This window comes from Pithys albifrons, chromosome 5, assembly GCF_047495875.1.
Source record: "Pithys albifrons albifrons isolate INPA30051 chromosome 5, PitAlb_v1, whole genome shotgun sequence".
Classification (NCBI taxonomy): domain Eukaryota; kingdom Metazoa; phylum Chordata; class Aves; order Passeriformes; family Thamnophilidae; genus Pithys; species Pithys albifrons.
In genome coordinates, this window is record NC_092462.1 from 23,037,686 (window position 1) to 23,051,650 (window position 13,965).

Here is a 13,965-nt window from a genome sequence, read left to right on the forward strand (position 1 = left end):
ACTTCCATGAGAGTTGGCTGCAACACTGAAGGGAAGATGATGTACAAAAGTAGTATGAAATCTCAGTAATGCACATTTTTGCTTCTTTAAAAATACTATCCATTTCAGAAGAAACCAGAAAAAAATGCCCTCTTGAAATGATGCTGAAGTCACAGAATGTTATAGGAATTGCATTTGGAGGGGTAAAGGGAGAGTTTTAAGGAAGATATCCTCTTGATTTCACATTATCAAGACAGTATTAAAACACAAAAAATATATAACTGCTATACATTGGACAACAACAGAAAAAATTATCATTTCTTTGAGAAAGTAATTGTAAATGCCTTCTTTGACCTGCTTCTCGCACTTTACCCAAACTGGCCTGTTGCTATCACAGTGAGCCTGAGAATAACCAACAAAATCTCCCTGAAGGCTCTGACACAAGTGCCCGACAGCATGAGAATTCTTCAACAGCTTCTACTGCTGCTTAAAAATGTACAGTTATGTCTTGGCAGCTTCTTACATACTTTGGAGCTTCTATGTGTTGTAGCTTAGGTATTGCAACAAATCTGAATGAGGTTTGCAGTTACCTCTGTCATGATATGCTGTCGCTGCCTGTCATCTTCAATACAGGGTAACTGTAAAAGCCTGTATAATCTTCAAAATTCTGATGAAAATGAGCCACACTATCCCTGAGGAAAAGCCACCCTGTAGTTAACAAACGTGTATTTCACCTTTAGCTAAAAAAAATAATCTGTAACTCTTTCATTCCCATTGCTTGATTTTATATTTTATTTTATACATATAATTTATAATCCAACTATAAACTACCATATTGCATATATACTTAATGAGGCTGCAGTCTAATACAGTGTGTGTGGCACAGCTGATTGAAATCAAATACACCTTAAATATAAAATGTCTGCATTTACTGTGAGAGTTAAAGCGTTTGCATTATGAAGAAGAAATAACATAAATTATAACCTGCATTTTAAAAGTCATAATAGTCTTAGCCCACAGAAACTGTCAGAGGCATAAAATAATAAAACTCTGCTGTTTATTCATAAAAGTCTAAATTGTTTTATTTCTTGAAAATCTAGTATTGGTTTGAGGGAAGTCAAATGTCTATTTGCTTTAATATCTCTTAGACTAAGGACTTTCTTGGGTATTTCAAAAAGTAAAAAATAGAAATACAAGCACTACAAAGGCTGAAAAAACAGGTCAAGGCCTCCACCTATTTTCTGCTGTATGTCAGTCCTGTGTAATTTTTTCCAATTAATGTGAAAACTATTTCAAATATGCATCCAACAATTTTGAGATAGATACATTTTGCAATGTAAACTGTATTCCTTCTTATGTCAAAGAGTGCTAAATTAATATCAGGGGAAAAAAATCCAACAGAAACAGTAACAAAACAAAAAAGCAAAAATAAAAACCAAAAGAAATCTTACTAATCCTGATATTTGGTCTAACTTTCTGTGTTAAAGGTTTTCTTAAGATGCTGTATACATAAGATTTCTTAACCACCACAAATCTAAGTCTAAGGTTAAGTTCAATCCGTGGACCATCAAAGGGGAAAGACAAGACTATGTGTCTGCAAACAAGCACTCACTCTAAGTCATATGAAATTCAGCAAACATTGATCTTCCTGGAGCTATGGAATTGTTCAGGCTAATCCTGACCTTTCAGATACCTGGACAACTATACCAAAATCTGAGAACACATGTTCACCGTTTGTGATACCAGGCTTTGCTGCAAGTTCAAGGGTCTGCACAACCTAATCTGACTTTTTGCTCTTGAAGGTTTTGGTTTTCTCCATATAAGAAACCCCTAGATCTGACTGAAGACCCAGGAAAATCCCCCAGTGCTTGAGCTTCTAAAGCACTTACACCTTATGATCAGTGCTGATCACAAATATATCCTTCAACTCTAACCTGAATTTGAGATCAGAACCCCTAAGAATCAGAAATCACATGGGAGATCTTATTCTCACATTTTAATGAAATAAATGAAATAATGAAAGCATCAGTTTAGAAACTATTATTTCCCTGTGGAAGCCTAACTCATCCACCCATAAAACTGTATAGTGACCAAAATAACCTTCCAAACTCCAATGAGAGGGACATGCATCCCAGAAGTCTCCTTTCTGTAACATTTCCAGGACTCAGCCTTAATAACACCAAACACTTTCAGCTGACTGGGACTCTCATTGCAAGAATTAAGCAAGTCTAGCAACCAACATAGTTCAAATTGTTGATGCAGGCTTGTAAGAAGTAGCAAAATATGAAGCCATGGAAAGAAACGTCTATTCTTTTTTAATTAGGTGAAAACAAAAGATGTAAAACAGTTTGGTACATTTCCAGATATTTCAGGGTTTGATTGGAAGGCCACCCACTCCTCCTCTAATTGCTCAAAAAGCAGTTTCCTCCTAATTCATTTGCATCTCTTTCTTGTCCCATTTTTTTCAGTGAGATGATTTAGCACCAGTGTCCACTGAATAAAAAAAAGCCTGATTAATGTGCAGCAGCTGACATTATAGCATATACATTCATGTTAGTGATGGAAGAGCCTCATATAATTGGATCAGAAATTGGATAAAATACTGAAAAATTTAACACAGCCTTTGTCTTTATATGTTACAGTGAGATGGTGGGGAGGTCAGGAAGTGGGAAACAACTAGGAGAGTTTTATATGCTTTTCTGCTAAAAATTTGTTTAACGCATGCCCATGATTAAAAAGAATGTGGTATCCCACTGCGGCACAGAGGTACAAGAGAGGGAATAATAAATTGGTGGCATTGACAAGGTGTCATTTGTTATCTGCTTTAAAATGTCAGGTCATGTCATTGCACTGAAATATTTTCTCTCTTGATGTATGTCTTACAAAGCAAGTTCAATGTTTGGCACTTTTCGATTTCAATAAAAGAAAACAGCTTTTAATCTGGAAAGCATAATAACCATCAGGAAAATCAGGTCAAATTGAGGCCCCTATTTGAACACTTTTGCAGAAGCCTCTCAAAAAAAGCTTACTCTAAGTGGCCTGGTTCATCATGGAGTCCTATTTCCTTCCTCATAGAGCCCTGGCTTCTTCTCTGCCCTTTTTTTTTAACCTTCCTCTTTTTTAAAAAAATTAGGTATGTTTCTGTCATTTCAGTATCAAAAAGTAAAAAAAGAGAGGATTGTTAGTTTCTGTAGAACTTGAGTGTTGTCATAAATAAATCAACTTTTTGATCTTGGAAACTATTAAGCGAATGTTTCCCAGGCTGACATTACCTACATGCTGGAAATACAGGTGAGGAATTAAAATAAGTTGTGAAATTACATCAATGATAAAATCAACCAGATAACTTATAGGAGAAGAGAGCATTTATTATGTTAATACTTTTTGCATTAGGGGAGAATAAACAGAGATGAGTTAAATGCTCAGTGGAAAAGCCTTTTCCCCCCCCTTGAATCTCACAGAAACATGGAAGCTGGAAAAGTGAGTAATGGACTGATAATGGTGGAACACAATGCAACTTCCAATTAAGTCACAAATGTAGTTCACAGGATGCATATGCACTGGTCAAGGGTTATGGTAAGAACTGAAGCTTTCCCCTAGAAAGTGTTCACAACCACAATTCCTGATGAACCTGAGCATTATTTACTTGAACCTACTCTCCAAGGAGTACTTTATGTTATTATTTGGGAAACACACCATGAATAAAAGCAATATAACAGGGATGAGAGTCAGCAGCAGCAAACTAAAACCTAACTCATGTTTGTTTTTATGGGTAGGTGTAGACCAAACCACCCTGGCTCCTGACTTGCCTAGTCCTTGAGTCACAAAAAAGCCGAGGGTAGGAGAGGTAAAGGTGAGAATGCAGAGCAGGTTTTTAGAGGCAGATTTGGGTAAGTGGGTGGCTCTGTTTTCCTGAGGGTGTTGGAGGGCTAGCTGTTGCCAGAACACTACTAACTAAATGGTTGCATTTGAGTTAATGTGCAGGTCTGCCTTTTTCAGTGTTTTCTCACCTCTATTTGTTTGCACACCCCTCAGGTTCAAGGCAGCATCGTTGCTCAAGGCTTTGAACCTCCCTTCATGGACTTGGCAGGACAGTTTGCTCTGGTAAAGGGTGTAAAAAGGGACAGAATATGAAGATCCCTGGCTTGGAAGCATGACCATGTAACAGGGTGAAAAAACAAAGGGTGAAAATGTTTTTACAGTTCTTTACCCCAAGCAGTTTTTACTGGATCCTAATGCATTAAGCTATTTTTTGTTTTGTTTTGTTTTCTCCATTGATGTGATACATTTAGTTCAACAGTTTTCAGGTGATTTCTAAACAAGCTACTTCCAGTCAAAGCTATTTAATTCTCTGTCCCACTTTATCTCCACCAGTTACTGCATATTTATCCAGAGGAAATTTGGAAATACAGGAAGTAGGGCTGTATGAATGAGAATTGTACCAATGTGACTTTATTCTGCTTCATCTGTACATCAGTAGAAGCACGGAATAGCTCCACTGAAATCAGCAGCTTCTCTTATTTCCTGTTATTCTAATGAACATCAGATCCTAGTCCAGCAAAACTGCTTCTCCAGTTCAACCATATCTCAGCATCAGTAATATTCACACAGTTTCTCCTTACCACAGTTTCTCTGGATTTATCCCCAGAATTTCAGGAGTTAATGAAGTGGTGAAATGGGAGGAAAACCCAATTTTTTAGGAACAGAATGCAATTGCATACAAACCTCCCTCTCCCCACCTCCATACCAGGTGTGTATGAAAAAATAATATAAATCAATTTGGCCTTATTTCTTGGACACTAAATTATTGCAATGTTAATGACTAGTTTGTACAACACAATACTGTAAAACCTAACTTCTGATCAGCACCTCACAGAGCACACAGCTAGTTCCCTCACATTTTTCACATTTCAGTAGTACAGCTAGAAAGTTCTACATCACCTTGAGCTGAAAGCCTTGAAGACACTGCAAAAATCAAGCACCTTTGGTTATGTGACAATGTTTCACTTCAGCTATTACAGTACAATTGTTTAGACCCATGGAGTAATAAATGGCCCAATTGTTCTCAAAGACTAGGGATTACCAGTTGGGGGGGTTATTGCTGTTATCTGTTGTTTAGTAGTAGCATTTTTATTCAACGCCTGATGCAGATTCATAATGAAAATTTAATTTGTGCAAGAACTCACAAGAGAGAGACAGAGAAAGAAAATATTTATAAATTGTACAGGTGATAGGGAGAGGTATTTTGTTATCTGCATACAGACTGGTTCCAGTGAGAGATTTGTGAGGTTTTCTAGTGGGATGACACAGCAGAGGCACTAAAGACTGAAAACCACCCTGATCTCTAGGGTTAAGAATCTATTATAGTGCATGAAAGATTAGGGGAAAAACTGTGCATAGAGGACGGCCAGTTACCTAGAATTAGCTACTAGGAAATACTAACTACACTGGTGATCCTGAAATCTCTCTTCTCTATAGCTTATGTACCTGTCCTAAAGATGTCAGAGAAATGCCTTCACTCCCTTTAGGATATCAATCTGTGAATCCATTAATAAAAGTACTAACCTAGTCTTTGAACAATTCTACTCCCGGGGGAAAGATGTTGCTTCTGTTACTCAGTTACTATTGTAATAATCTAGAAATTATAGGTATATAATTTTTTGTTTGTTTTTAAATGTCTCATCATATTTATATCAAACCTCTGTCATTTAAGTGATGAGATGCTAGTAATAAGTTTTACCACAGCATATATTTCAACAGTCTTATCCTGCTTACTGAAATAAGTGAAAGCTTTACCATGAGCAGTGTTAGCTCCTAAACACAGTGCACTGGGAAACATCTCTTACCCTAAGCAAACCAACAGAAGGATAGTTTATTTTATATTTCAGTCTGGCAATGTTTTGCATTATTATTGGAACAATGAATGTCACATAAATTTAGATTACCTGATCTCGTTTTAGCAGCAGACAATAAGTTTTTGGCATCTATTGCCTGTGAGGAAGCTGAAATGCAGGGAGCTGTCACCATAGATGTGCATGTTCCACAACTCCCAAACACACAGACACACACTCAGACTATCATTGCTAACAGCTCCTTTGCCATTAGAAGCTGTTACATCCTGCTTCTCCACTGCTGGAATCACCTGTCCTGTGCCCATAAACCCTTTATTTAATAAGAATTCATTTATAAATTAGAGATAATTCAGACATTCCTGGAGCATTTTCCAACAGAAAAATCATAAAAACTAAACCAATTACAATTTCCTGATAGGCAGCTGTAGCACTGGACATTATTACCGTCTCTTAGATTTATTAGGAGACAACAGGAATGCCGGGCTGCAAACTGAATCATGCAGGTTTGACACATACATGTCTCAAGTATTTCCCCATCACTGACCAGATTATGTCCTGGGGCATGTCCTCAGGAATTCTTTAAGTTCTTAAAAAGATACATGATTGATGTAATAAGGAGGCTTGGGGTTTCTTCTAATTATAATGGTGATATACAAAAATTTTTCCCTTCCTAGTGATTTCAGCTGAATAACATAATGTTCTAACATATCAAACATCTTTCTTTAATTTTTCTTTTTTAATCTTAACAAGCTTTCTAGGACTGAGAGTTAAAAAATGATCTGTATCTAGTGGATGCCAGTTGCCTACTACCACTTCCTAGTACATTTTCAAAAAAATAATTAATAAGAATGAAAGCAAATAGCCATGACTTTTGGCAATAAAGAATTAAAAGGAATGATCAATTGAAAAATTGAACAATATCCAAAATTAAAAAGGATACATTTTAAAAAATTATTTTAAAGCTTAAATACATTTTACATGGAATTCAATTAAATATTTTAGAGTACAAACCCAAATATGTAATTTCATTTTCGGGTTCTTAATACTATTGAAGTTACATTTCAGTACATAAAAATCAATTTTGAAACATCTAGACATTTCATTTGAAATTGCCCAAAATTAGGTACTTTGCCTTTTCCTAAATTTGTGCATTCTGAAGAAGACACTTACAAATCTAGGTGAAGTGCCCCACAACATTCTAATCTCCTGGAAGCCTAATACTAACCATATGAGTCTGATTGGTTGCAAATATTTTTTTTCATCTTTTCTAACAGTATGGTAATTAAATATTATTGAAAAAATAGGTGGAAAACATGGATTTGGAAAAAAATACATTTCATTTCATCATCTTTGCTAGCCTAGATGACAAAAGCATCCAAAAAAATAGTATTTGAACAAATCTGAGATATCTGCTTTCTGAAACTCCTACTGTCTTGTACAAGAAGACACCCAATCTTTGTACATGATAATCATATACACAACATTGTAAGTGTTTAAGAAGCTCTTTTTTATGCAAATATAGATATTTACATGGATATAGAATCATTGAGCTACAGCATAGGCAAGTGAAAAGTTTTGTAATAGGCTTCTAGCATCATACTTGAAAGTTTCAGTCTTAAAGTATGCAAAAGGTTCATTAGCTGTATCAAAAGTGCTGAGACGTTTTTATTTTGAAACACCATCAGTTTCACTTACTGATAATCAAGACAAAAGGCAGCTGCATTTCATAGTTTTATTTTTTAAAAGAGAAGCCTACTCTTAAGAAACTTGGATGCTTCCCAATAATAAAATTCACTTCTGCCAGGCACTGTAAGGCAAAACTGTCTTTTAGAAATAATGTCATAAACAGTTCTTGAGCTGTACAGTATGGGAACTCTTCTTAGCTACACATTAGTTTTTTTAATTACATTTTTTGTTAAAATGAACTAGAGCACTAGAGCTACCTCTAGCCAGGGCAGAATCTCACTAACTGCAAGATGACAGCCCAAATTAAAAAGAAAAAAAAATTCATATTTTTGGAACAGATCCAGAAGAACAGACTGAAGTGGATCCTTCTGTCTTTCATTATAGTCTGAGTGAAAGGCACAGGTTATAACTGTTAATTTTTTATAAGGATACAAAGAACTAACTTTCATTTCACATTAAAATAAATATTTATGAATAATAGTGCTGAATCAAATGAAGAGTAACTTGGTCCCAATGACACTCTTGGAAATCCAGAACCACTCTATTAATTTCAATACAGTTTTTGCAGTTTAACATGAACACCAAAAAGCTGAGAACAGGGACCACTGGAGCATACCTGCTTGAAAGGTGTCTCACAGGTCAGTGATTAAAGTCTCACAAACACTGGTTTTCCCCCAGGATAATTCCACAGGGTGACATTAAAAAGAAAAAAATCTTATTTTGTACCAGTCTTTGTGTTAAAGTCTGATGGCAGAAAGCAGATCACAGCAGGAGGACAGTAATTTAAAGGGAAATGCAGGGGATTGCCAGCAGAAGTGGTTGCACTTCAGCGGATCTCTGAGTGGCTATTGCTGCTGTGTAACTAGCACAAAGGCAATACAGAATGAATTTGCTGGTGAGGGACAAGTACACTAAAGTCTCAAGAAACATCACACCAAAATGGCAGCAGGATTTTTTCTCTACACACCCAACAGTGCACCCTCAGCATCTGCCCTGCTGAGCAGGCATTGTAAGCAAAAGGTCTGTGTTTCATCAGAACCCTCAGCCCACAACCCCAACCTGCACTGCCCCGTTGGAAAAAGCAATGCAAATACAACCAAGACTTGCTGCGGCTGCACTGGGTAACAAACTCAAGCAGCTATTAAGGAAGGTCGATGAGATGGAAACACATGCAACCAGAACTGGGGCATGCTGCAAAGTGCCTATAAAAGAACTGAAGCAGTGAGCAGCAATCCCAGAAAGCACAACACAGGGGATGAAAGCCATTCTGGGTATTGTTAGAAGGCTGGAGACCAATATCCACGGCAGATAAGTATTAATGAATTTTTAAATGTGGAAAAGTCCAACTGAAAGTGAACTGAATTAATGCTCCTTGCTGACAGCAATATCCTACATACCCTACCAGCATTATGCAAAGTGTTAATGTCATGCCTAAAGAAAATATTCTGCTCAAAGCAGTAAAGTCTTAAGTACAGCTATTTGAGTCTCCAAACTGATAATAAGGTCTAACTGTACCAAAACCACTGTCAGAAAACACTGGGATACCTCCTCTTCATGCTGATGAACTGGCGGTACTCCACGCAGGACCACTATACATCTGGTTCTGAACACCTATACTCCTCACTTTATAATGACATATATAAAAACCCTTATGAAATACTACAAAGTCAAACAGCCTTACAATCTACCAGTTTACATAAAAGCTAACAATTCTGGGGCAATTTGTGTTTCTAGTGAGCAAAAATAAGGAAGAATGGTACTTCAGAGTTCCACAACTCCTCCAGATATCATTCCAAAACTCATCAGTGGTCATGTTCAAACAGGTCAGATCCAAGTGTAAGAAGAAATTAACTCCAACTGATCTTCTGAAAGGACAGGTCAAGACAGATGTAATATCACTGTGTCCTACTGCCCTAGGATTTGTGCTAGTCTGACATAGGCAGGTATAATTTAAGCTGAGTGCTGATACCTACAGTCCCTTCCCAAGGACACCACATAATTTTGTTATCCAGATATTTATAACATGAGGAATCCAGAAATTGATTTTCACATGTGATGTGTAGTAGATGGCACATATATGTATTTCCTGAGCAAGAGGTTATGAAAAAATGCAAACCAAAAAAACTCAGGAAAGGTATCAGTCAGATCACAGTAGTCTGAATTTTAAAATGACATTTCAAATTTAGCATTCACCATTCTGCAAGAAATGATTAATTTTTCCTTTTCAAAATATGTATAATATTCAAGTCAGTTGGCAAGCGAAGTGCCTAATTATTCAAGAGAGAGCTGACTTCTTATATAGGTAGCATGAAAACTATTCACAATTTTGCAAGGTTATCTTGTAAGACTTCATGTTTCAGTTTATAAACCATACCTGAATTATCTGGGATTAGAAATAAGTGTGACAGGAAAAGGATCTCTACAAATGATCCCTATTAGGGAAGCCTGCCCTCTGAAAAATATGAGAAATTATTCATCTACCATGTCAATTCTGTATTTTCAGTTTGCTTCACAAAGGTGCTCAGTAAGGCAAGATATAGCAGCAACAGCAATATCAGTAACACCTATTTTTTGACAACCATTTGTATGGGTCTTTCAATTCCAGTTTTTTTTAATATTTTGATTTTAGATACCTTTACATAAATTTTTTTATTGGCAGTGTGGAATAGCACTTTAGAATGGTTTGGGCAACACAACCTTCCAACACACATTTTTTTCTTAACGATTTCTGAGTTTCTAATTTTTTTGTTTTTATTCCCATATGGGAATGAAAACTAAACCTTTACAATATTCAGAAATTAGTAGCATAACTTGTCTTCTGTTTCTATTGAATGTCAGAGTCATTTAGTTCAGGGCTTCTCTCTACCACTTTTTGTCATTTATATAAGTGGCCAGAAATCAGCAGAGAGGAAACTAAAGCACACAGAGACTGAGCAATTCTCCAGAAATCACTGGAAAAACCAAGCATGCAGCCAGGGAAAAGAATGGATTTGTTAACTAACATTAATGACACTTTAGTCATTAACCACTGATGTTCATCCCAAGACCAAAGGGTGGTCCCATGGTATAATGGAGAGCACTCTGGACTCTGAATCCCAAGGTCCTGAGTTCGAGTCTCAGTGGGACCATCCCCTGGCAGTTCAATGCCTCCCTGCCATCCCATCCCGTCACATCTCGGATGCTCAGCAGGGTCAGCCCCGGTTAGTACCGGGTGTTGTGACAGTCCCGAGGACTTCACTGTCACAGCCCAAGCTCGCTTGGCCATGGCAGACGGACCTTAGGACTTAAATGGTGACCCCAGTTCTGCGCACGCTGAGCCTCACCTAAAAAATCCACTGCGCAGGCTGGAAGGGCACACCCACGTGGGGAGAGCCCTGCCCAAATCTGCGTTCACAAAGTTTAGCCATACATACATATCATCCCAAGACCCACACTGAGCAAAAAAAAAAAAAAAAAAAATGACAGCAAAGTCCAGGTGAGACATTGTCCATATTTCCATGACAAAGCACTAAATGATGACTACAAAATGAAAAGCAGAATAACCAGCAACTGCTTTCATGAAGTGATATGTACTGTTTGATTTATCATTACTTAACATCTGTTTCTTAGGAAAAAACCTGACTTCATGAAATGCTTACTTTTATAAGTAACTTAAAGTGAAACAGATGAGGAAAGAAATGTAAATAACAGTGCAGTTTTAACTAATAGAACAAACTAAAGAGTACTAAAGGGAGAAAATGGCAGTGAAACTCATGCAATTTTACCCAATGGGTAAGAACAATGACATTTCCTACTTAATGTTCTCCTTTGAAAAATAAATTGTGCAATCCAACTTAGCTTTTTTGCCTGTGTATCCTTAACTTCAACATCTGTCTAAAGAAAATGCAATTTTATTTAGGCTTCAGCCTGTTTTTTCCAGTCTGTTTATGCTTTCCTTTAATGAAAAGGTTAATAGAAAAACATAAAGCATTTACAGGTGGTGCCTATACATCAAATCTACCATCAAATTCCAATTAGGAATTACAGATCCTGAGACAGAAACCAAGAAAGCATTACTGAAAGTCCTGGACATGGAACATTCTCATATATACCAGCATTTCTAAGCTATGCCAGGGTTTTTTGTTAATTTGTCCAAAATCATTGAAATCAGAGAGAAGCTCTAGTGTCTGCATATAGTAAAATTTGGCAGCTTGAGATTTACTTTATTTAATGGAAGGGGTGGGGCAGTGAAAATTTATTTGAAACCAGACTCCAGAGGAAAAATTGCAAATTAGCTCTGGCTGTCAAAATGTGTCACTCTTTAAAGATGAAATAAATAAACAGTTTCAGAGGAAAAAAAAGATCATAAGAAAATCTGCCAATTTACTTTCTTATTTTTTGTCTCCTGTTAAGTCATTCATATATACAGTTCTGCTGCAGGAAGGACATGTTGTCCTATTAAAAAGGATACTTCCTCCTGTACTACCAACAGGAAGATAATATTCTGTGGACTCAACCTGAAAGGAAGGAGGCTTTTTTAGGAGCTCAAGAAAAAAAAAAAAAGGAACTCTTGTGTCTTTCAGCTTTTCTTTGCTTTTTCTTTTTTAATTAATGTCATATTTTATCTTTTCTCCTTTTTCTCCAATTTTTCACTGCAAGCAGAACCTCAAAGATAAAGGAAATCAAGTCGATTTCTCTAACATCAAGAGAGGGTCAAATAAAGGACACTGTGCACCTTTTCAGAGGCACCTGTGCTCAGCAGCCTGAACACAAAATGAGCCAACATCACTTGGCAAACGGTGTCTTTACCAGATTTAGCTGAAATCCTTTGGCTTTTGCTGCTGCCTTAGGTGTTATGAATCAGCAATAATGCTGTACTACTTTTTTGGCTAGTTTTAGTTCTTTATATTTCCTTCCTTCATAGTGAACGAGGAGCTTTTGAAGCAAAAGATGCAATCTCTCATCAGATGTTTGCTGCAGTATTACAGAAAAGGTTAACAAATTTTAAGCAAAGTGGTTACACTTTCAAAGTGTTTTTCTAACAGAAACAGATTATTTTGTAAAATCTATGGGGAAGAGGGGGAGAGGGGGGCAAGAGAGACCCCATATTTAAAAAGGAGAAAAAACCCTAAAACTAGGAATTTGTCATCAACACCTTAACTGAATCAAAGAAAACATAATGAGCTCCATTTTCATTACAGAAACCCACTTTTACACTTCTAAAAACACTTTAAAAAGCAGAAAACAACCGTTCCATCATGTCGCTGCCGACTGGGTGAATCTTTGCACACCTAGACACAGCAGCATACATATCCTACAAATTCCTCCCTTTTTTCTCCTTAGTATAACTTAGTGAAGCTTAAGCAGTGTCATTCAACAAACTGCAGGCCAGCACAACACCTGGCTACACTCACACAACTGTTTCAATTTGGCACCTCAGAGTAGGCAATAGAGAGTCTCTGCATTAGTACTGTAATGCAGTCTTGCAATGACTGGACCAGCTTTTTTCCTCATTGTTTATTAGCATCGCAAATTCTCCTTCATGTTTCAGATGTCTCTAGTGCTTATACTTGACCTTCAATCAAGACTTTTTCTAGGGCACTGTCAAATGTACCTCCAAAACAGCTGAAGCATATTGCTTTTTTAAAAAATATATAGTAATGATTTCTTTCCCTCCGGAGAAGGTTAACTTGTCTAACCTGCAATGCCTTATATTGGTTCTGCGAAATAGGAAATGTCTGTAAAACCAAACAAAAACAGTAGTATTTTCTTTCTCTATTAACAAAATATGAACATTGCTGCCATAAATACTACCATTTCCTCAGGCTACTTTGTCATGTCCTTTAAAGGTGCTTGGGAAGTTACTGCAATCAAAAAGGTGCAGAACAGCTCCCAGTCTGCCTCAGCATCCCAAGTGCGCTCAGCTCCCATCTTGCAAAGACGGTAGGAAGAGGGAACACTCCCGCAGAGAGCAGAGGCAGGAGTCTCTGTCCAAGGTCCTAACATCCATTAAGATGCTTCTAATTGCGAGGTGCAGTGGCAGAATCCCTGAAGCTTCCCTTCATTCACACTCATGTGACATAGTAACTCCCACGTTACCTACATAAACTCACCAGCACTGCATGTGAGAAAGCAAGGAGAAAGTGAGTTCCCAGGTTTAAGAAGGATGAAATTCCATCCCAGCTGGCAGGTGATTACTGAAAATGGAAAATATTTTAAAGCAGCTGCAAGCCAAAGAAGGATTTACCTTGTAATACAAATGTATCAGGGCTTATTCAGAAAACCCAAGGTAAGTACTGTCTGCTAAGAATATTATCACCTCCACAATATGCCAGCACTACTTGCTATCCGCAGACCAACAGTTTCTTTCCTCGTTTTTCTTTTTTTCTCAGCACTCACTTTTTAAAAACCCATACCAAGGTTAACCCCCATATTATTTTCATCCAAGTGTGAGGATGAAGTTTTATAA

The 13,965-nt window shown here is 37.1% G+C and overlaps 1 non-coding gene across 1 annotated transcript; it reads left to right on the forward strand.

Moving 5' to 3' along the window:
• Window positions 1-10,572: 10,572 nt before the first annotated feature.
• TRNAQ-CUG (transfer RNA glutamine (anticodon CUG)) lies at window positions 10,573-10,645 on the forward strand. Its single transcript has one exon. It is a non-coding gene; the product is annotated as a tRNA-Gln (tRNA).
• The last annotated feature ends 3,320 nt before the right edge of the window (window positions 10,646-13,965 follow it).